Genomic DNA, 21,970 nt, shown 5'->3' with positions numbered 1-21,970 from the left:
TCATCATTGTTTATGCAATCTGTCCACAATGATCTTTTCCATTCTCCTCCAGCACCACATTTCAAATCACTCTAAGTATTTTTTCTCCTTCTTTCTCATGATCCATGTCTCTGCTCCATACAGTGCAGTGCTCCAGTCTATAAAATAAGCACAAACGCCTTCGTTAATGGCCAAAACTCTCTCTGACAATATCCTCATCATGCCAATGGCATCTTTGGTCCCTTTTCTTTTCCTGAAGCCAAACTGGACTTCTCCCATCACTTCTACAATTTTGTTTCCCAACTGTCCATTTAGTATTCTTGCAATGATCTTTGCCACATGCGATATCAGACTAATTGTTCTATAATCACTACACTTCTTGGCTTGGTTTTTCTTCTCACAAGTAGCCATTGTGATGTCCAAAAAGTCTTCAGGCCATTTTCCAATTTCATAGATTTTGTTTATGAGCTGTGTCAGAACTTTCAAACTTTCATTTCTGATTTCTTTGATCAAATCCACTGGTATGTCATCATCCTCTGTAGCTTCCCTACTCTTCATGTCCTTTATCACCTTCTCTACTTCTCTTGTCAGTATACTGGGTCCTTTTTCATCTTCATCAATAGCTTCCTCTGGCTGTATGTCTATGTCATCTGGGCGATGTTCAATATCATATAGTTTCCTTATATATTTTTCCAATTTTTTCAGCACTTCAACTTGTTCAGTAACCATTTGTCCTCTAGAATCTTCTATTCTGAACGTCCTTACACATTTGCTCTGTTCTTCTCCCAGTTACTTTGTTTTCTGGTACATGAGGTCATACCTTCTTTGTAGTTCTTCTATTTTGCCACACATTTCTTTTAAGTACTTTTCCTACGCTTCGTCTGTTTCCCTCCCAAGGGCATGGTTAAGTCTTCTGTATTCTTCTTCATTAACATTATTAAATTTCCTCCTTTACTCCATCTTCTCCAGCATCTCATTGGTAATCCAGGGTTTTCTCACTCTCTTTGTTTCCCTCCCAACTTCACTCTTCAGAGTATTTAACAAAACCATTTTAACATTTTGCTACTGATCTTCTGCAATTGCACTTGTATTTTTGTGTCTCACTTCATTACATTGTGTGTAAGGATGGACGAGTATATTGTTTAGGTTCAGTGGACACTGGAATACCACTCTGGGAGGGGCGGGAAGGATAGTGGACAGTACATTTCTCATTTTAGGGCATGACGTGAGGTAATCAAAACCCTGGTGGAGAATGTAAATCAGTTGCTCCAGTCGTGGGTGGTACTGAGTAATGAGGGAAATGTTCCTCTGTGGCTGGACAGTGGGATGGGACTTTGGAAGGTGGTGGGAGACTGGAAGGATAAGGCACGGAATCCAGAATGAGATTTTCACTCTGCAGCAGAGTGTGCATTGATATGAAACTTCCTGGCAGATTAAAACTGTGTGCCAGACTGAGACTTGAACTTGGGACCTTGCCTTTTGCAGGCAAGTGCTCTACCATCTGAGCTACCATAGCATGACTCAACCCCATCCTCACAGCTTTACTTCCACCATTACCTCGTCGCCTACCTTCCAAACGTTACAGAAGCTCTTGCGAACCTTGCAGAACTAGCACTTCTGAAAGAAAGGATATTGTGGAGACATGGCTTAGTCACAGCCTGGGGGATGTTTCCAGAATGAGATTTTCACTCTGCAGTGGAGTGTGCGCCAATATGAAACTTCCTGGCAGAGATTTCTTATTCTGGAAACATCCTCCAGGCAGTGGCTAAGCCATGTCTCCGCAATATCCTTTCTTTCAGAAGTGCTAGTTTTGCAAATTCGCAGGAGAGCTTCTGTAAAGTTTGGAAGGTAGGAGACAAGGTAGTGGTGGGAGTGAAGCTCTGAGGATGGGGCATGAGTCATGCTTTGATAGCTCAGATGGTAGAGCACTTGCCCGCAAAAGGCAAAGACCCTGAATTCGAGTCTCAGTCTGGCACACAGTTTTATTCTGCCAGGAAGTTTCAAGGCATGGGAGATTTGTTTTTTGTACATGGTTGGGAGGATAATTATAGCATGTGAAGCTTCAGTGAGACCCTCGGTTTATTTCGAGAGCGACTGCTCATCACTGCAGATGCAACAACCATGGGTGGCTAGGCTGTATGGAAGGGACTTCTTGATATGGAACAGGTGGCAGCTGTCGAAGTGGAGGTATTGTTGGTGGTTAGTAGGTTTGATGTGGACAGACATACTAATGTACGAGGTAGAGGTCAACATCTAGGATGGTGGCTTGTTGAGTTGAGTAGGCCCAGGTGAAGCAAATGGGGGAGCAGTTGTTGAGGTTCTGGAGGAATGTGGATAGGATGTCCTCACCTTTGATCCAGAGAGCAAAGATGCCATCAGTGAATCTGAACCTGATGAAGTGTTTAGCATTCTGCAGTTTTAGAAGGATTCCTCTAGATGGCCCATGAATGTGTTGGCATTGGATGGTGCCATGCGGGTGCCCATTTGTTTGTGGGTAATCCCCTCACAGGAGAAGTAATTGTTGATGAGGATATAGTTGGTCATGGTGACCAGGAAGGAGGTAGTTGGTTATGAATCCGTCAGCTGTTGGGAAAGGTAGTGTTCAATAGTGGTAAGGCTATGGGCATTAGGAATGTTAGTGTACAGGACGGTGGCATCACAAGTGACAAGCAGGGTACCATGCGATAAAGGGTCAATAACTGTGGTGTGTCTGTGGAGGAAATGGTTGGTATCTTTTACACTCCTGGAAATGGAAAAAAGAACACATTGACACCGGTGTGTCAGACCCACCATACTTGTTCCGGACACTGCGAGAGGGCTGTACAAGCAATGATCACACGCACGGCACAACGGAAACACCAGGAACCGCGGTGTTGGCCGTCAAATGGCGCTAGCTGCGCAGCATTTGTGCACCGCCGCCGTCAGTATCAGCCAGTTTGCCGTGGCATACGGAGCTCCATCGCAGTCTTTAACACTGGTAGCATGCCGCGACAGCGTGGACGTGAACCGTATGTGCAGTTGACGGACTTTGAGCGAGGGCGTATAGTGGGCATGCGGGAGGCCGGGTGGACGTACCGCCGAACTGCTCAACACGTGGGGCGTGAGGTCTCCACAGTACATCGATGTTGTCGCCAGTGGTCGGCGGAAGGTGCACGTGCCCGTCGATCTGGGACCGGACCGCAGCAACGCACGGATGCACGCCAAGACCGTAGGATCCTACGCAGTGCCGTAGGGGACCGCACCGCCACTTCCCAGCAAATTAGGGACAATGTTGCTCCTGGGGTATCGGCGAGGACCATTCGCAACCGTCTCCATGAAGCTGGGCTACGGTCCCGCACACCGTTAGGCCGTCTTCCGCTCACGCCCCAACATCGTGCAGCCCGCCTCCAGTGGTGTCGCAACAGGCGTGAATGGAGGGACGAATGGAGACGTGTCGTCTTCAGCGATGAGAGTCGCTTCTGCCTTGGTGCCAATGATGGTCGTATGCGTGTTTGGCGCCGTGCAGGTGAGCGCCACAATCAGGACTGCATACGACCGAGGCACACAGGGCCAACACCCGGCATCATGGTGTGGGAAGCGATCTCCTACACTGGCCGTACACCACTGGTGATCATCGAGGGGACACTGAATAGTGCACGGTACATCCAAATCGTCATCGATCCCATCGTTCTACCATTCCTAGACCGGCAAGGGAACTTGCTGTTCTAACAGGACAATGCACGTCCGCATGTATCCCGTGCCACCCAACGTGCTCTAGAAGGTGTAAGTCAACTACCCTGGCCAGCAAGATCTCCGGATCTGTCCCCCATTGAGCATGTTTGGGACTGGATGAAGCGTCGTCTCACGCGGTCTGCACGTCCAGCACGAACGCTGGTCCAACTGAGGCGCCAGGTGGAAATAGCATGGCAAGCCGTTCCACAGGACTACATCCAGCATCTCTACGATCGTCTCCATGGGAGAATAGCAGCCTGCATTGCTGCGAAAGGTGGATATACACTGTACTAGTGCCGACATTGAGCATGCTCTGTTGCCTGTGTCTATGTGCCTGTGGTTCTGTCAGTGTGATCATGTGATGTATCTGACCCCAGGAATGTGTCAATAAAGTTTCCCCTTCCTGGGACAATGAATTCACGGTGTTCTTATTTCAATTTCCAGGAGTGTATATAGGATGGTAGGTTCCAGGTAATAGGTTGAAGGTGTTGGTCTATGAGAGTGGAGACCCTCAGTGGGGGCACAGTAACCAGTCACAATGGGGAATCCTGTGTGGTAAGCTATATGGACTTTAGGAAACATGTAGAAGGTAGGGGGAGTAGAGAGATGGATTCTAGGGAGACGTTCTGGGCTGGGCCAAAGGATTGGAGTAGTGACTGGAGATCCTGCTGGTTACTGGAATAGGATCACAATGGCAAGGTTTGTAGGTGGAAGTATCTGGCAGCTGGCAGTATCTGGCAGGTAATCCTTGCAGTTCAAAATGGTAAATGAATATATGTGTTATGAAGGTATTGTGAATATCCTGAGTTCCTTAAATATATGTCTGCTAGGTGATGGTGTGTGAGCTCCAGCTATTACTCTGATTAGACACTTTTGTGCACTGTACACTTTTTATCTTAGTGATGAATTACCCCAAAATATTATGCCAAATGAATGCAGTGAATGGAAATAGGCATAGTAGGCTAATTTACTGATATGTTTATCACCAAAATTGGCAATAATTATAATAGCATAAGTAGCTGAATGTAACCATTTCAGCACATCATCAATATGTTTCTTCCTTCAACGATTCGTCAATGCACACACTCAAATTTTGAATATTCTGCCTTAGCAAAAGACTTCTGTTCAAAGCCTATTTATCAATGGTGCTATACCATTTACTGAACAGGACTATATATACTGTGTTTTCTCAAAATTTAGTAAGAGTCTGTTTGCAGAGAACCACTTAATAGCTTTCTTAAAGACATTATTTATAATTTCCTCAGCTAATTCATGTTTGTTGGGGGTGATTACTATACTTGTATCATCAGAAAGAAGAACTAGCTTTGCATCTTAATGAATACAGAGTGATAAGTCATTAATGTGTATTAAGGCAATAAGGGACCCAAGACTGAATCCTGTGGGACACCATTCTTGATACCTCCCCAGTTAAAGGACTCTGCTGATTTTTGCAGACTATCTGTACTGTTAATTTCAACCTTCTGCATTATTTCAGTTGAATATGATTTAAACCATTTGTGTACTGACCCAATAATACCGCAATACTTAACCTTATCTAGAAGAATTTCATGATTTGCACAGTCAAAAGCCTTTGAGAGATCACAAAATATCCCAATGTGTGATGTTCTGTTAGTCAGAGCATTTAATATTTGATCATTGTAAGCATTTTATGTTGAAAAGCCTTTCTGAAAACCAAACTGACATATTGTTAATACTCCTTTTTTACAAATATGTGAATACGTTACTTTTTCAAGAATTTTGGACAAAGCTGTCAGAAGTGAAATTGGACAGTAGCTGTTAGCATCTGAACTATCCCCTTTTTGTGCAATAGTTTAACAAGAGCATATTTCACTCTATCTGGAAAAATGCCCTATTTCAGTGAGCTACTTCATATGTGGCACGGAATCATACTTATCCTTAGGGAACAAATTTTAGTACCCTGTGGGAAATGCCATCAATTCCTCACAAGCTTTTGCTTTTGAGTGAATTTATTATTTTCTTAATTTCAGTAGGAGTGGTGGTTTGAATTCCAGTTTTATCAAATTGATTAGGTATTACCTCTTCCATATACAGCCTTACATTTTCTAATGAATAGCTGGATCCTATTTTCTCTACAACACTTAAAAATTGATTATTAAAAATATTTTCTTGTTCTGACTTTTTGTTAAGAAACTTTTCATTGAGTATGATAGAAATGCAGTCTTCCTGTGCTCTTGATTGCCCTGTTTCCCTTTTAACAATATTTCAAACTATTTTAATGTTATTAATGGAATTGATACTCACAGACATAATGCACATACTTCTTGAGTTTTTAATAACTTTTCTTAATATGGTGCATTAGTTTTTATAATGTTTGATTGTTTCTGGGTCATTACTCCTTTTAGCTATAAGATACATTTCCCTTTTCTGTTTGCATGATATATTATCCCTTTAGTAAGCCTTGTCTTTTTAGATGGATGCTTACGGTTGTGGTTCACTGTTTTCTTAGGGAAATTTTTTTCAAATATACTCATAATTGTATCGTGAAATAGGATAAATTTTGTATTAACATCAGGTTCCCTGTACACCTCATCCCAGTCTAATGTTTGCAAGCTTTTCCTAAAATTTGCAATTATTAAACTGTTAATTGAACACACTATTGTGGAGGACTGTTTTGCATTACTGTATGGAGCTATGTCATGTACTGTAACTAGCTGTGCATCATCATCAGAAAGAGCATTCTTAACAGGAAAAGTTTTATTTGATGAAATTTATCTTAGTCTATAAAAACATTATCTATCAGCGTGCCGCTTTCCGGTACTACCTGACTTCAAAGTGAAAGGACCAAGTAATACTTCAACATCAAGCCTTCTATCAGTTACACAGCTCAGTTCTTAAAGTAACATTATTTAGTTTAAGTTCACATCCACATAATTCTATATCTTGCTCTACACAAAATTTTTTTGTTTCTAAATTTTTCACATTATGATAAATTTTAACTTATATGGCAACTCCTCATCTCTCCATAGTGTTCCTGCTTACACATACTGAGAACTTATATCCACCAATATTTATCTTTTCCATATCTGTGACTATGTGATGTTCAGACACGCATAGTACATCTATTCCATCCTCAGTTTCTAAATCTTCTAAGCAAATAAGAAGCTCATCTACTTTGTTTTTTAATCCCCTGATATTCTGATGTAATATACTAAAATTATTTTGCAGGTTGATTTTATGAGAACCTTGTGGCATACTAATAGTATTTTTCACTGTACCTTTATGAGAATCTTCTGATACCTCCAGTAACTGTCCCTCTGAATTTCTCATTAAGCTTAATTTCATTCTATTTTGAATCATTGGACACTTATCTTAGCCTAAAAAAGAGGCACTCCCATGAGTTTCAGTGCCCCCCCCCCCCCCCCCCCACCCATCCCTTGAAGATTTTGCTTTCATACCTGGTAATTTACCATTCCCTTTCCTACTGAGATGCAGGCCATTCCTTGTGAAGTCCCATCTACCAATAGCTTCAATAGAAACCAAATCTATGCCTGGCAAAGTAGCTGTCTCAAAAAGTTGATATAGCTGCACATTGACCCTCCTGACAGAGCTGTTCAGTTGACACCAATCAAAGGGAAGCCAGCCAACATTTGTATGATCACTTGCAGATGCTACTTTTATCAGGTCACACTCAATATTGCAGCCCTGATCCCTATCAATACTGTTTTCTGCATCACCCACTATCACAACATGACCCTGATTTGTAAAAGCCTTGCACAAAGATTTTACATCTTCTATCACTTGAGTAAGACATGCACTAGGCTTCAAAAAATTTGTGACCTGGTACCTGTCACGTACTTTTTCCTGCAAGATCTGGCCCACACCTCTTCCATTGCTAGTACCTAATAACAGAACTTCCCTCCTACTTTCAAATTTTTTTAAATCATTTTCCTGGTTGAGTATTAACTACATTTACATCTACCTGAGTGTCTGCTGTAGGTAACTGAGGTAGTGAAGCAAATTTATTGTTTGTGATAATGGCAAAGCTGTCAGGTACTGTTATCTTTCTGTGGACCCTGCTCCATGTTACCACTACTCCCTTTAACCTCATCAATTCCTGTGCCCCTGGCAACAGTATCCAGTTCAGCCTTAATGGCTCTAATCTTCCCTCCTTCCTGCTCAGCTGTCAGCTGTTTTCCTATCCCTTGAATATACTCTGCATGGAAGAGACCCAGTTACTCCCCCAATTCCAAGGCCATTACATTCCTTCCCCCAAAATAACCACCTGTCACAACAGTTTAATAGAACCCCAGAACTAACTTTCCTACAGTAGCTCAGACACTTCTCATTCATGGTTGTTTACAATTTTTTACACAATTTATCTAAAAAACATAATTACTTCATACACTTTATTGTACCGTGTCAATTCATTACTAGATCATCATCCCATTAGATACTACTTGATTACAGTATAATTAAGCATCTGGTTCTGTACTTTGCTTTTCACTTAAGATTGTCTCTAAAGGATTACACTTTGCAGTAACAGACAAGAACATTAGCAACAAGACTTACTTACTTTACATATCAGACAAAACATTAATTTGTCCAGGCATTAGCTTACTTGAAACAACATACGTTTCTTTATTCATGACTAAACTGTGACAAACTCTTCTCTTGATAAATTATTATGGACTACATTACTTATTCCACTTGAACTTTCTTTACTTTGGCCCAAACAGCTAAACAGTGGCATATTTTACACAAAATACTCATTATTACAGGAAAATGAACTCAGTTTTTCTTGAAATGGGTGATATGACTTTAATACTACTCTCAAATAATGACACAATTCACCCTGAATTTATTTGAAATCTACTACCCTCAAATAATGTCACAATTTACACTGAATTTATGTGAAATCTTTCTTCTACTGCTGCTATTCCCATTTCTAGTGTTTTATATACTTACTGTTTTCTGTAGTTTTGCAGTCACACTTTTTGTCATTTTTGTATTCTCTCATACTTTTGGTTTACCTCAAATTTTGCATTACTTTTTGTGAGAGAGTGCCATGGTTGGTACAACATTTCAAAATTATTTGAATGAAAGATAATATAAAGCATTCTTTGCATTATTAACTGACATACTATTGAAATATTCTTTGATTATGTCCTCATAAACATTGTTAGTACTTGCTGAGACACAAACTTCCATTCATATTTTAATGTTGATTTTTATTGATACGGTAGGAGATGATTACGTTCTCTTATGATCTATAGACCGGATAGTCGAATTAAAGCTCAATGATACCCTTGACTTACATTCATTAACTCATAATTCATTTGACTCCCTGCTCTCGAACTTAGTCTTAAATCATCTGATGATTCCTACATTTTCTAGCTGAATAAAATGCAGTTACATTATTCCACACAATACTTCGAGCAGTACGTAATTCACACTACTGCATCATATTGAAAATTACTTTCTGCGCATTATTTATTTTGTTGTTACTCTAAACTATCTTGAACATATTTATGCTGTTAACTTCAGGACACATTCATTGACTCTATCGACATTAATATTTTCTAGCAGCATTCATGTCATTTCAACCTTATTTCCATTAGATTCAGTTGACAGCAGACCATTTAGCTTATTGATCTGTCACCATATTCTCACATGTTCTAACATTTATGTTAACAGATGTGCAAGAGCATCCACATTCCTTACATCAACAATAACTAATTCTTTTGTCTTAGAATTATTTCATTGATATCATTATAAGAACAAGTTTAACCTACATCTGTCACTCATTTTGAAAATAACATATGAAAATAAATAACTTTACTTACTACCAAGTTGATGTGTTGACATCAAGGTGGTTTCTTATGGGCTGAAGGCCATTCCAATAGGGCAGCAATTTCTCCAACAGTGTATTCATTGATTGCTTCAAGTATGATGGCTGACTTCTCAATTTTTCATTGACTGATTAACCATTGTGCCATCATTATACTCTTTGGGTTATCTGTGATGTGTTAGCTTCAACCTTGTTTTCTCTACTATATATGTCAGTATACTGTCCACTATTATCACTATTATGGCTGTTTCTTATACCATCTAACCCTTGTACACCCTCAATGTCTTGATTCATTTAAAATTCTACACATGGGTTGAGTTTACAAAAAGGTTTTTGTCATTATCAATATATTTCACTGCCACTTAATGTATTGTGTGCTTTTTATGAGGCCAAAATGAGAACACTTCCTCACTAATGGACCATTTCTAAGTTTACTGACCTGGATTCCTCCTCTGTGTGACATTCATTGCCATTGGCTTGTATTCAATAATTTGAGGTAGTTCATGTTTCACAGGACAGTACCTGCACTATAATGTCTTGACAGAGAGAATACTATTTTATAGTGTACTTTCACTGATGAGTACAGGTTGATAAACAGCATGACGTTAGGTTTAGTCGCTTTTTTCACTGCACGTAGTAAATGTAAAATTTTTATACACTTTGATAACTGAGATGTTTGTGACACAAAATTGTTAAAAAGTGACTGATGCCAGATGACTGAACTTTGGTGTGGTTACATGATATTAACGTAATGAATGGTGATTTCTGACATATACACATTACCTGTACAGGACTGTCTTTAAGAGTGATACTAAACTGTTGATGAAATGAATGAAAGCTGTGAACTGACTCACAAAATAATTGTACATTTTGACTGATAGCAGCCAAGAGGATCCTGATGCCCCTCCCGTAGTTCACCAGATTTTCAGAACTCTACAGGAGGGATTTGTACTTATGACCCATTCTCTGTTTCTAAAATCATTCTGACCTCATCTTAAGTTAAGCTACTGTTCCCATACAATCCATTCAACAGTATCCACTACCTCTGTCCTATCACCACCTCCCAGTTCAAATCCTCCATTCTCGTTCTATTCCACTCTCTGCCAACACCAACTGTCTTTTCCCCTTTCTGGTGTTCTCCTTCTCTGCTCCCCATGTCCCCCCCACCCCCGCCCCAATTTCCCTACCACACAGCCTCCTGACACCACACCAGGTAGCCCTGTCTGTCCACCATCCAGTTCCTGCATCCTCCATATGGCAGCACTGACTTCTCTCTCCCCACCCGTACCCAGCTGTCTTCCCCTCCAGATTGCTGCTTCTGCTTGACATGTTACCATGCATTCTGGCTATGGGGCCTGGAGAGAGGAGTCATATGCATATATGGTGTGCATCCTTGTGTAAATAAGTGTGTGTTTTTCTTTTCTTCTCTGAAGAAGGCCTTGGCTGACAGCTGAGTGTGTAACAGTCTTTTCATTGTTCCCACCTGCAGCTCAGTGTGTCATCTTTATTGTGAATAGCAATCTCCTTTTCATAATATTTTTGACATTCCAATCTGGCTTACTATTGTTTAAAATGTGATTATATGAGTTATTTCAAATCATTATCCCGTATGCATATAATTTCATTGTCAAAAATACTTCTCTGTAATGGAATCATTACTGGGATTGTATTAATGATATCCATCCTTCCCTTACCAAAATGTGGTAGGATACTAGAGAATGGCATATGGAAAGAGTATCTCTCCAATACTTCATGTTTGGATGTTTATGTAATTTCTTTCAGTGTCATAGTCACTGGCTGCTAAAATGATTTCAGTATCATTTATTTGTGTACTGTTAAAGCACCACTAACACTGTTCATCTGATCTTTTATTGATATTGATAAATAGTTTATGATCATCTTATGGTACAGTGTCTTAAGCTGAATTACAAGTTTTTAAGTACTCATTGTGTTCATGAAACATTCTTTGAGGCTTTAAGTACTACAACATGCCTTACTCTGGTTACGTAGTCAATTCTGATGTCTATTTCAAATTATTCATCTCCCAAAGAAGTAGATTTTAAAAACTTAGCGTTTTCATTTAATAGAGAAGAAGGGGCTCATCTTGAGGTACATTTGAGGCTGAACCTAGAATGGAGTTTCAAATCCTCTTTGTTCTACAATAGATGAAACTCCAAATGAAGTTATTTCAGAGTATCAGTTACATCACCTTGTTATCTTGAGGAAAAGTTTGCATCCTCAGATAGACCCAGACATGTCAGAGAGGCATTATCACTGGTGATAGACAGACTTCGCAAGTACTTCAGCTTGTAATTCAAAGTAAAACATGGGATATGAAAAACTTTCAGAGTACTCAATACACACAAACACTTAAGAGTATCCAACACACACAGACAACCAGATAAGCTGATACACAAAAATATTTACGAAGTCATTTACGTTTTGGTTTTCTTGGTTATGATTGAATAAAGTATACAAAATTATTTCACCAAGGTACAAATGTACTGTAATTCATATTGCAGAAATATTTTAAAAGGAGAGAAGTTGTGTTAATTTTGAATGTAAATTTTACAAATTTATTACTTTTTCTTTTTAAATAAATTTTAGATTATAATTTGAAGAACTTGTGCAATGTGAATGTTATAAAATATTACCGAGTTACAAATTTTATCTTTTGATGCAAACAAAAGATATGTAATTGTAACATCTTTGAGTTAGAATTCAACATAACCATTGCTGGTCATTTTGTATCACAGTTAGTTGGTTTTCAGCACACATGAATATCAGTCAGTGATATGGGCTCTGTTTTGCTCTGTTGTAAGAAGTAGCACATTCTGGTTTCACTTGTGAACTATGATTGAAAATAAATGTGTGCAGAATATCAACAATTTTTAATTCAAATATTAATATGTGCAGCAGAGAGAAGAAAAATTTTTATCCTACTACAACCAACAGCAAGGAATTGTATTTCTTAGGCCATTCTCTCTCTCTCTCTCTCTCTCTCTCTCTCTCTCTCTCTCTCTCTCTCTATATATATATATATATATATATATATATATATATATATATATATACAAAGATGATGTGACTTACCAAATGAAAGTGCTGGCAGGTCGACAGACACACAAACGAACACAAACATACACACAGAATTCAAGCTTTCGCAAGAAACTGTTGCCTCATCAGGAAAGAGGGAAGGAGAGGGAAAGACGAAAGGATGTCGGTTTTAAGGGAGAGGGTAAGGAGTCATTCCAGTCCCAGGAGTGGAAAGACTTACCTTAGGGGGAAAAAAGGACGGGTATACACTCGCACACACACACATATCCATCCACACATATACAGACACAAGCAGACATATTTAAAGACAAAGAGTTTGGGCAGAGATGTCAGTCGAGGCAGAAGTGCAGAGGCAAAGATATTGTTGAATGACAGGTGAGGTATGAGTGGCGGCAACTTGAAATTAGTGGAGATTGAGGCCTGGTGGATAACGGGAAGAGAGGATATATTGAAGAGCAAGTTCCCATCTCCGGAGTTCGGATAGGCTGGTGTTAGTGGGAAGTATCCAGATAACCCGGACGGTGTAACACTGCGCCAAGATGTGTTGGCCATGCACCAAGGCATGTTTAGCCACAGGGTGATCCTCATTACCAACAAACACTGTCTGCCTGTGTCCATTCATGCGAATGGACAGTTTGTTGCTGGTCATTCCCACATAGAATGCATCACAGTGTAGGCAGGTCAGTTGGTAGATCACGTGGGTGCTTTCACACATGGCTCTGCCTTCGATTGTGTACACCTTCCGGGTTACAGGACTGGAGTAGGTGGTGGTGGGAGGGTGCATGGGCAGGTTTTACACCGGGGGCGGTTACAAGGCTAGGAGCCAGAGGGAAGGGAAGGTGGCTTGGAGATTTCATAGGGATGAACCAAGAGGTTACAAAGGTTAGGTGGACAGTGGAAAGACACTCTTGGTGGGAAGAAGGTAGAAGGTAGGGGTGCGGGGTGTTGGTGGGGTCAGGAGGTTGATGGAGTCGGGTGAAAGGTTTTGTAGGGGGCCTAAGGTTCTGAGGATTCCTTGAAGCTCCGCCTGGACATCAGGAATGGGATTGCCTTGGCAAACTTTGTAAGTAGTGTTGTCTGAAAGCTGACGCAGTCCCTCAGTCACATACTCCCGACGATCAAGTACCACAGTTGTGGAACCCTTGTCCGCCGGAAGAATGACGATGGATCGGTCAGCCTTCAGATCACGGATAGCCTGGGCTTCAGCAGTGGTGATGTTGGGAGTAGGATTAAGGTTTTTTAAGAAGGATTGAGAGGCAAGGCTGGAAGTCAGAAATTCCTGGAAGGTTAGGAGAGGGTGATTTTGAGGAAGAGGAGGTGGGTCCCGCTGTGACGGAGGACGGAACTGTTCCACGCATGGTTCAATTTGGATAGTGTCTTGGGGAGTTGGATCATTAGGAGTAGGATTAGGATCATTTTTCTTCGTGGCAAAGTGATATTTCCAGCAGAGAGTACGGGTGTAGGACAGTAAATCTTTGACGAGGGCTGTTTGGTTAAATCTGGGAGTGGGGCTGAAGGTGAGGCCTTTGGATAGGACAGAGGTTTCGGATTGGGAGAGAGGTTTGGAGGAAAGGTTAACTACTGAATTGGGGTGTTGTGGTTCCAGATTGCGTTGATTGGAATTTTGAGGTTTTGGAGGGAGTGGAGCTGGAAGTGGGAGATTGAGTAGATGGGAGAGACTGGGTTTGTGTGCAATGAGAGGAGGTTGAGGTTTGCTGGAAAGGTTGTGAAGGGTGAGTGAGTTGCCTTTCCGGAGGTGGGAAACCAGGAGATTGGATAGTTTTTTAAGGTGGGGGGTGGCATGCTTTTCTAATTTGCGGTTGGCCTGTAGGAGGATGCTCTGAACAACCGGTGTGGATGTGGGAGAGGAAAGATTGAGGACTTTTATTAGGGACAGGAGTTGATGGGAGTGTTGATTGGCTGAGTGGATGTGTAGGTGAAGGATTAGGTGGGTGAGGGCAATGGATTGTTCGGTTTGGAACTGGTGTAGGGACTGATGGAAAGAAGGGTTGCAGCCAGAGATGGGAACTTTAAGTGTGAGGCCTTTGGGGGTGATGCCAAATGTCAGACAAGCCTGAGAAAATAAAATATGGGAGTGTAATCTGGCTAGGGCGAAGGCATGTTTGCAGAGGGAATGTAAATAAAACTTAATGGGGTCGTTGTGGAGGTGTTGTGAGGGTGACATGGTACTAGAAGGCGGAAAGTGGAACACGAGGCTGAAATGAAAATGAAAATAAATATAAAAATATATGGGGAGAGATAAAGGTAAAACTAGAAAGCAAATGAAGATCTGGTGTGAAAAAAGGCGAAAAAGGGTTGGTTAGAGCTGGGCTGTTGATCCTGTGGTGAACTTGTGTAGGTAGATAATGATGTGCATAAAGGTTAGGTGGTTGTGTTGCCGCCAAAACACGTTAAAGGGTGGAGAAATACGGGAGAATTTCGAAAAAACTACGTGAGGATGTATTAAAAGGGTGGTTTGGTGGTGACAGATTATGGAAATGACGCTAACAATTGTCTGATGAAGAAATAATGACGTTAAAACCTGTGGGAAGCGGCTAAAAATGATCGATGATGTGAGAAAAACGGAAATGGAAATAAAGCAAAAGATATTAAAACTAGCCGAAAATGTTGTTTAATAGCTGAAAGGAACTGTTTGTGAACTGGAAACGGTGGATTTTATAGCAGCGGTAGTGTTGAAAGCGGGGGAAAAAAAAAAAAAAAAAAAAAAAAAAAAAAAAAAAAAAAAAAAAAAAAAAAAAAAAAAAAAAATTTCGTTTGGAAGTGGGTTACGTATTATTGAGTATATATCGGCGGGATAAAATTGTATACTGGATTACGGTAAAAAAGGAGACGGTGAATAGAAAGTAAAACTGCTAGCAAAAACAGAAGGAGGAAATAAGATGACAGAAAAGACTACGAAATGTAACAGTGACAATAACAATAACAATAACAAACGTGATTGTTGGGTTCAAATTAATGATATGAATATAATAGAGGGAAACATTCCACGTGGGAAAAATATATTTAAAAAGAAAGATTATGAGACTTACCAAACAAAAGCGCTGGCAGGTCGATAGACACACAAACAAACACAAACATACACACAAAATCTAGCTTTCGCAACCAATGGTTGCCTCGTCAGGAAAGAGGGAAGGAGAGGGAAAGACAAAAGGATTTGGGTTTTAAGGGAGAGGGTAAGGAGTCATTCCAATCCCGGGAGCGGAAAGACTTACCTTAGGAGGAAAAAAGGACAGGTATACACTCGCGCACACACACACATATCCATCCTCATATACACAGACACAAGCAGACATTTGTGTCTGTGTATATGAGGATGGATATGTGTGTGTGTGCGCGAGTGTATACCTGTCCTTTTTTCCCCCTAAGGTAAGTCTTTCCGCTCCCGGGATTGGAATGACTCCTTACCCTCTCCCTTAAAACCCAAATCCTTTTGTCTTTCCCTCTCCTTCCCTCTTTCCTGACGAGGCAACCATTGGTTGCGAAAGCTAGATTTTGTGTGTATGTTTGTGTTTGTTTGTGTGTCTATCGACCTGCCAGCGCTTTTGTTTGGTAAGTCTCATAATCTTTCTTTTTAAATATATTTTTCCCACGTGGAATGTTTCCCTCTATTATATATACCTAAAAACAAAGATGATGTGACTTACCAAATGAAAGTGCTGGCAGGTCGACCTGCCAGCACTTTCATTTGGTAAGTCACATCATCTTTGATTTTAGGTATATTTTTCCCTCATGGAATGTTTCCTTCTATTATAACCATATATATGGAAAGACGTACCTTAGGAAGAAAAAAGGACAGGTATACACTCGCACACACACACATATCCATCCGCATATTCACAGACACAAGCAGGTACAATGTATGCTTCCCTCTTTCCTGACGAAGCAACCGTTTGTTGCGAAAGCTTGAATTTTGTGTGTATGTTTGTGTGTCTATTGACCTGCCAGCGCTTTTGGTTGGTAAAGCTCATCAACTTTCTTTTTAGATATATTTTTCCCACGTGGAATGTTTCCCTCTATTATATTCATATCATTAATTTGAACCCAACAATTACGTTTGTTATTGTCACTGTTACATTTCGAAGTCTTTTCTGTTGTCTTATTTCCTCCATCTGTTTTTGCCAGTAGTTTCACTTTGTATTCACCTTCTCCTTTTTACCATAATCCACTATACAATTTTATCCCTTCGATATATACTCAATAATACGTAATAATACGTAATCCACTTTCAAACCATAACCAAAAAAACATTTTTCCGCTTTCAACACTACCGCTGCTATAAAATCCACTGTTTCTAGTTCACAAACAGTTCCTTTCAGCTATTAAACAACCTTTTCGCCCGGTTTTAATAACTTTTGCTTTATTTCCATTTCCATTTTTCTCACATCACCGATCATTTTTAGCCGCTTCGCACAGGTTTTAACGTCATTATTTCTTCATGAGACAATTGTTAGCCTCATTTCCATAATCTGCCACCACCAAACCACTCCTTTTAATACACCCTCACGTAGTTTTTTCGAAATTTTCCCGAATTTCTCCACCCTTTAACGTGTTTTGGCAGTAACACAACCACCTAATCTTTATGCACATCGTTATCTACCTACACAAGTTCACCACAGGATCAACATAGCCCAGCTCTAACCAACACTTTTTCGCCTTTTTTTCACACCAGATCTCCATTTGCTTTCTAGTTCACCTTTATCTCTACCCATATATTTTTATATTTATTTTCATTTTCATTTCAGCCTCATGTTACACTTTCCACCTTCTAGTACCATGTCACCCTCACAACACCTCCACAACGACCCCATTAAGTTTTATCTACATTCCCTCTGCAAACATGCCTTCGCCCTAGCCAGATTACACTCCCATATTTTATTTTCTCAGGCTTGTCTGACATTTGGCATCACCCCCAAAGGCCTCACACTTAAAGTTCCCATCTCTGGCTGCAACCCTTCTTTCCATCAGTCCCTATACCAGTTCCAAACTGAACAATCCATTGCCCTCACCCACCTAATCCTTCACCTACACATCCACTCAGCCAATCAACACACACGTCAACTCCTATCCTTAATAAAAGTCCTCAATCTTTCTTCTCCCACATCCACACCGGCTGTTCAGAGCATCCTCCTACAGGAAAAACCGCAAATTAGAACAGCATGCTACCCTCCACCTCAAAAAACTATCCAATCTCCTGGTTTCCCACTTCCGAAAAGGCAACTCACTCACCCTTCACAACCTTTCCAGCAAACCTCAACCTCCTCTCATTGCACACAAACCCAGTCTCTCCCATCTACTCAATGTCCCACTTCCAGCTCCACTCCCTCCAAAACCTCAAAATTTCAATCAACACAATCTGGAACCACAACACCCCAATTCAGTAGTTAACCTTTCCTCCAAACCTCTCTCCCAATCTGAAACCTCTGTCCTATCCAAAGGCCTCACCTTCAGCCTCACTCCCAGATTCAACCAAACAGCCCTCGTCAAAGATTTACTGTCCTACACCCATACTCTCTGCTGGAAATATCACTTTGCCACGAAGAAAAATGATCCTAATCCTACTCCTAATGATCCAACTCCCCAAGACACTATCCAAATTGAACCCTGCCTGGAACAGTTCCGTCCTCTGTCGCAGCGGGACCCACCTCCTCTTCCTCAAAATCACCCTCTCCTAACCTTCCAGGAATTTCTGACTTCCAGCCTTGCCTCTCAATCCTTCTTAAAAAACCTTAATCCTATTCCCAACATCACCACTGCTGAAGCCCAGGCTATCCGTGATCTGAAGGCTGACCAATCCATCGTCATTCTTCCGGCGGACAAGGGTGCCACGACTGTGGTACTTGATTGTCGGGAGTATGTGGCTGAGGGACTGTGTCAGCTTTCAGACAACACTACTTACAAAGTTTGCCAAGGTAATCCCATTCCTGATGTCCAGGTGGAGCTTCAAGGAATTCTCAGAACCTTAGGCCCCCTGCAAAACCTTTCAACTGACTCCATCAACCTCCTGACCCCACCAACACCCCGCACCCCTACCTTCTACCTTCTTCCTAAAATTCACAAACCCAATCATCCCGGCCATCCCATTGTAGCTGGTTACCAAGCCCCCACAGAACGCATCTCTGCCTATGTAGATACCTTCAACCCATTACATGCAGTCTCCCATCCTTCATCAAAGACACCAACCACTTTCTCTAATGCCTGTAATCCCTACCCAGTCTGTTACCCCCGGAAACCATCCTTGTAACCATTGATGCCACTTCCTTATACACAAATATTCCGCATGTCCAGGGCCTCGCTGCGATGGAGCACTTCCTTTCACGCCGATCACCTGCCACCCTACCTAAAACCTCTTTCCTCATTACCTTAGCCAGCTTCATCCTGACCCACAACTTCTTCAAAGGCCAGACATACCAACAATTAAAGGGAACAGCCATGGGGACCAGGATGGCCACCTCGTATGCCAACCTATTCATGGGTCGCTTGGAGGAAGCCTTCTTGGTTACCCAGGCCTGCCAACCCAAAGTTTGGTACAGATTTATTGATGTCAGTTTCATGATCTGGTCTCACAGTGAAGAAGAACTCCAGAATTTCCTCTCCAACCTCAACTCCTTTGGTTCCATCAGATTCACCTGGTCCTACTCTAAATCCCATGCCACTTTCCTTGACGTTGACCTCCACCTGTCCAATGGCCAGCTTCACACGTCCGTCCACATTGAACCCACCAACAAGCAACAGTACCTCCATTATGACAGCTGCCACCCATTCCACATCAAACGGTCCCTTCCCTAAAGCCTAGGTCTTCGTGGCAAATGAATCTGCTCTAGTCCGGAATCCTCGAACCATTACACCAACAACCTGAAAACAGCTTTCGCATCCCGTAACTACCCTCCCAACCTGGTACAGAAGCAAATAACCAGAGCCACTTCCTCATCTCCTCAAACCCAGAACCTCCCACAGAAGAACCCTAAAAGTGCCCCACTTGTGACAGGATACTTTCCGGGACTGGATCAGATTCTGAATGTGGCTCTACAGCAGGGATACGACATCCTCAAATCCTGCCCTGAAATGAGATCCATCCTACATGAAATCCTCCCCACTCCACCTAGAGTGTCTTTCCGCCATCCACCTAACCTTCGTAACCTCTTAGTTCATCCCTATGAAATCCCCAAACCACCCTCTGGCTCCTACCCTTGTAACCGCCCCCGGTGTAAAACCTGTCCCATGCACCCTCCCACCACCACCTATCCCAGTCCTGTAACCCGGAAGGTGTACACGATCAAAGGCACAGCCACGTGTGACAGCACCCACATGATTTACCAACTGACCTGCCTACACTGTGAAGCGTTCTATGTGGGAATGACCAGCAACAAACTGTCCATTCGCATGAATGGACACAGGCAGACAGTGTTTGTTGGTAATGAGGATCACCCTGTGGCTAAACATGCCTTGGTGCGTGGCCTTCACATCTTGGCACAGTGTTATACCGTCTGGGTTATCTGGATACTTCCCACTAACACCAACCTGTCAGAACTCCGGAGATGGGAACTTGCCCTTCAGCATATCCTCTCTTCTTGCTATCCGCCAGGCCTCAATCTCCACTAATTTCTAATTTCAATTTGCCGCCGCTCATACCTCACCTGTCTTTCAACAACATCTTTGCCTCTGTACTTCCGCCTCGACTGACATCTCTGCCCAAACTCTTTGCCTTTGCATATGTCTGCTTGTGTCTGCTTATATGCGGATGGATATGTGTGTTTGTGCGAGTGTATACCTGTCCTTTTTTCCCCCTAAGGTAAGTCTTTCCGTTCTCGGGATTGGAATGACTCCTTACCCTCTCCCTTAAAACCCACATACTTTCGTCTTTCCCTCTCCTTCCCTCTTTCCTGATGAAGCAACCGTTTGTTGCGAAAGATTGAGTTTTGTGTGTATGTTTGTGTTTGAGAGCTAAGCGTCCGCACTCCACGACGTTCGCCAGGCGAATGACGCTCCGTGCTGCGGCACAGCTGCAGCTGGCAGCAGCACGCCAGAAGTCCCGATAAGGCGTGCGTTATCGCTTCCTGTTGCGCAAGCACGCAACTTGATTTTCGAGCAACACGGGCCTAGTAATACTAGGGCCCGTGTCCCGGACATAGCTGCTGCTCTGGGCGCCTCGTGGCTTCTGATTGGCTGGCCTCCTGTGGCACGCATTACGAATCGTTTACCTGTATTAACGTGCCTCAGCAATGCCTCGGCGATGTGCTTGGCAACGTCGCTTGCGGCACAGCAATCCTGCGTATGCAGTTTGAACAAAATATTGATTGAGGTGGTTATTGATTGTGGTGGTTACTGGTCGCGCCAGATCGCTCGTGAGTTTTTTTCTTTTTTTTTTTTTTTTTAAATTAAAAACACTGATTCTGTTGATTGTGGTGGTTATTGGTCGTGCCAGACCGCTCATGTGATTTTTTTTTTTTTTTAAATTAAAAACACTAATTCTGGTTTAAGGTTGTCATTAAGGAAGTAGAATCTCAGTGTAATCTGATTAATGTCCTTATTATATTATAAAAAAACTACACATTGATCTTGCCAATATATATATATATATATATATATATATATATATATATATATATATATATATATATATATATATATAAATATAATAGAGGGAAAAATTCCACGCGGGAAAAATATATCTAAAAAGAAAGATGATGAGACTTACCAAACAAAAGCGCTGGCAGGTCGATAGACACACAAACAAACACAAACATACACACAAAATTCTAGCTTTCGCAACCAACGGTTGCCTCGTCAGGAAAGAGGGAAGGAGAGGGAAAGACAAAAGGATTTGGGTTTTAAGGGAGAGGGTGAGTCATTCCAATCCCGGGAGCGGAAAGACTTACCTTAGGGGGGAAAAAGGACAGGTATACACTCGCGCACACACACATATCCATCCGCATATACACAGACACAAGCAGACCACTGCTGGCAAAAACAGAAGGAGAAAATAAGACGACAGAAAAGACTACGAAATGTAACAGTGACAATAACAATAACGATAACAATAACAAACGTATTTGTTGGGTTCAAATTAATGATATGAATATATGAGTAAAGGCTTTACAAATGTCTGCTTGTGTCTGTGTATATGCGGATGGATATGTGTGTGTGTGCGCGAGTGTATACCTGTCCTTTTTTCCCCCTAAGGTAAGTCTTTCCGCTCCCGGGGAGAGGAAAGAGGGAAGGAGAGGGAAAGACAAAAGGATTTGGGTTTTAAGGGAGAGGGTAAGGAGTCATTCCAATCCCGGGAGCGGAAAGACTTACCTTAGGGGGAAAAAAGGACAGGTATACACTCGCGCACACACACACATATCCATCCGCATATACACAGACACAAGC

Source organism: Schistocerca cancellata, chromosome 3 (assembly GCF_023864275.1).
Source record: "Schistocerca cancellata isolate TAMUIC-IGC-003103 chromosome 3, iqSchCanc2.1, whole genome shotgun sequence".
In the NCBI taxonomy this organism is placed as follows: Eukaryota; Metazoa; Arthropoda; class Insecta; order Orthoptera; family Acrididae; genus Schistocerca; species Schistocerca cancellata.
This window is presented reverse-complemented; position numbering follows the sequence as displayed.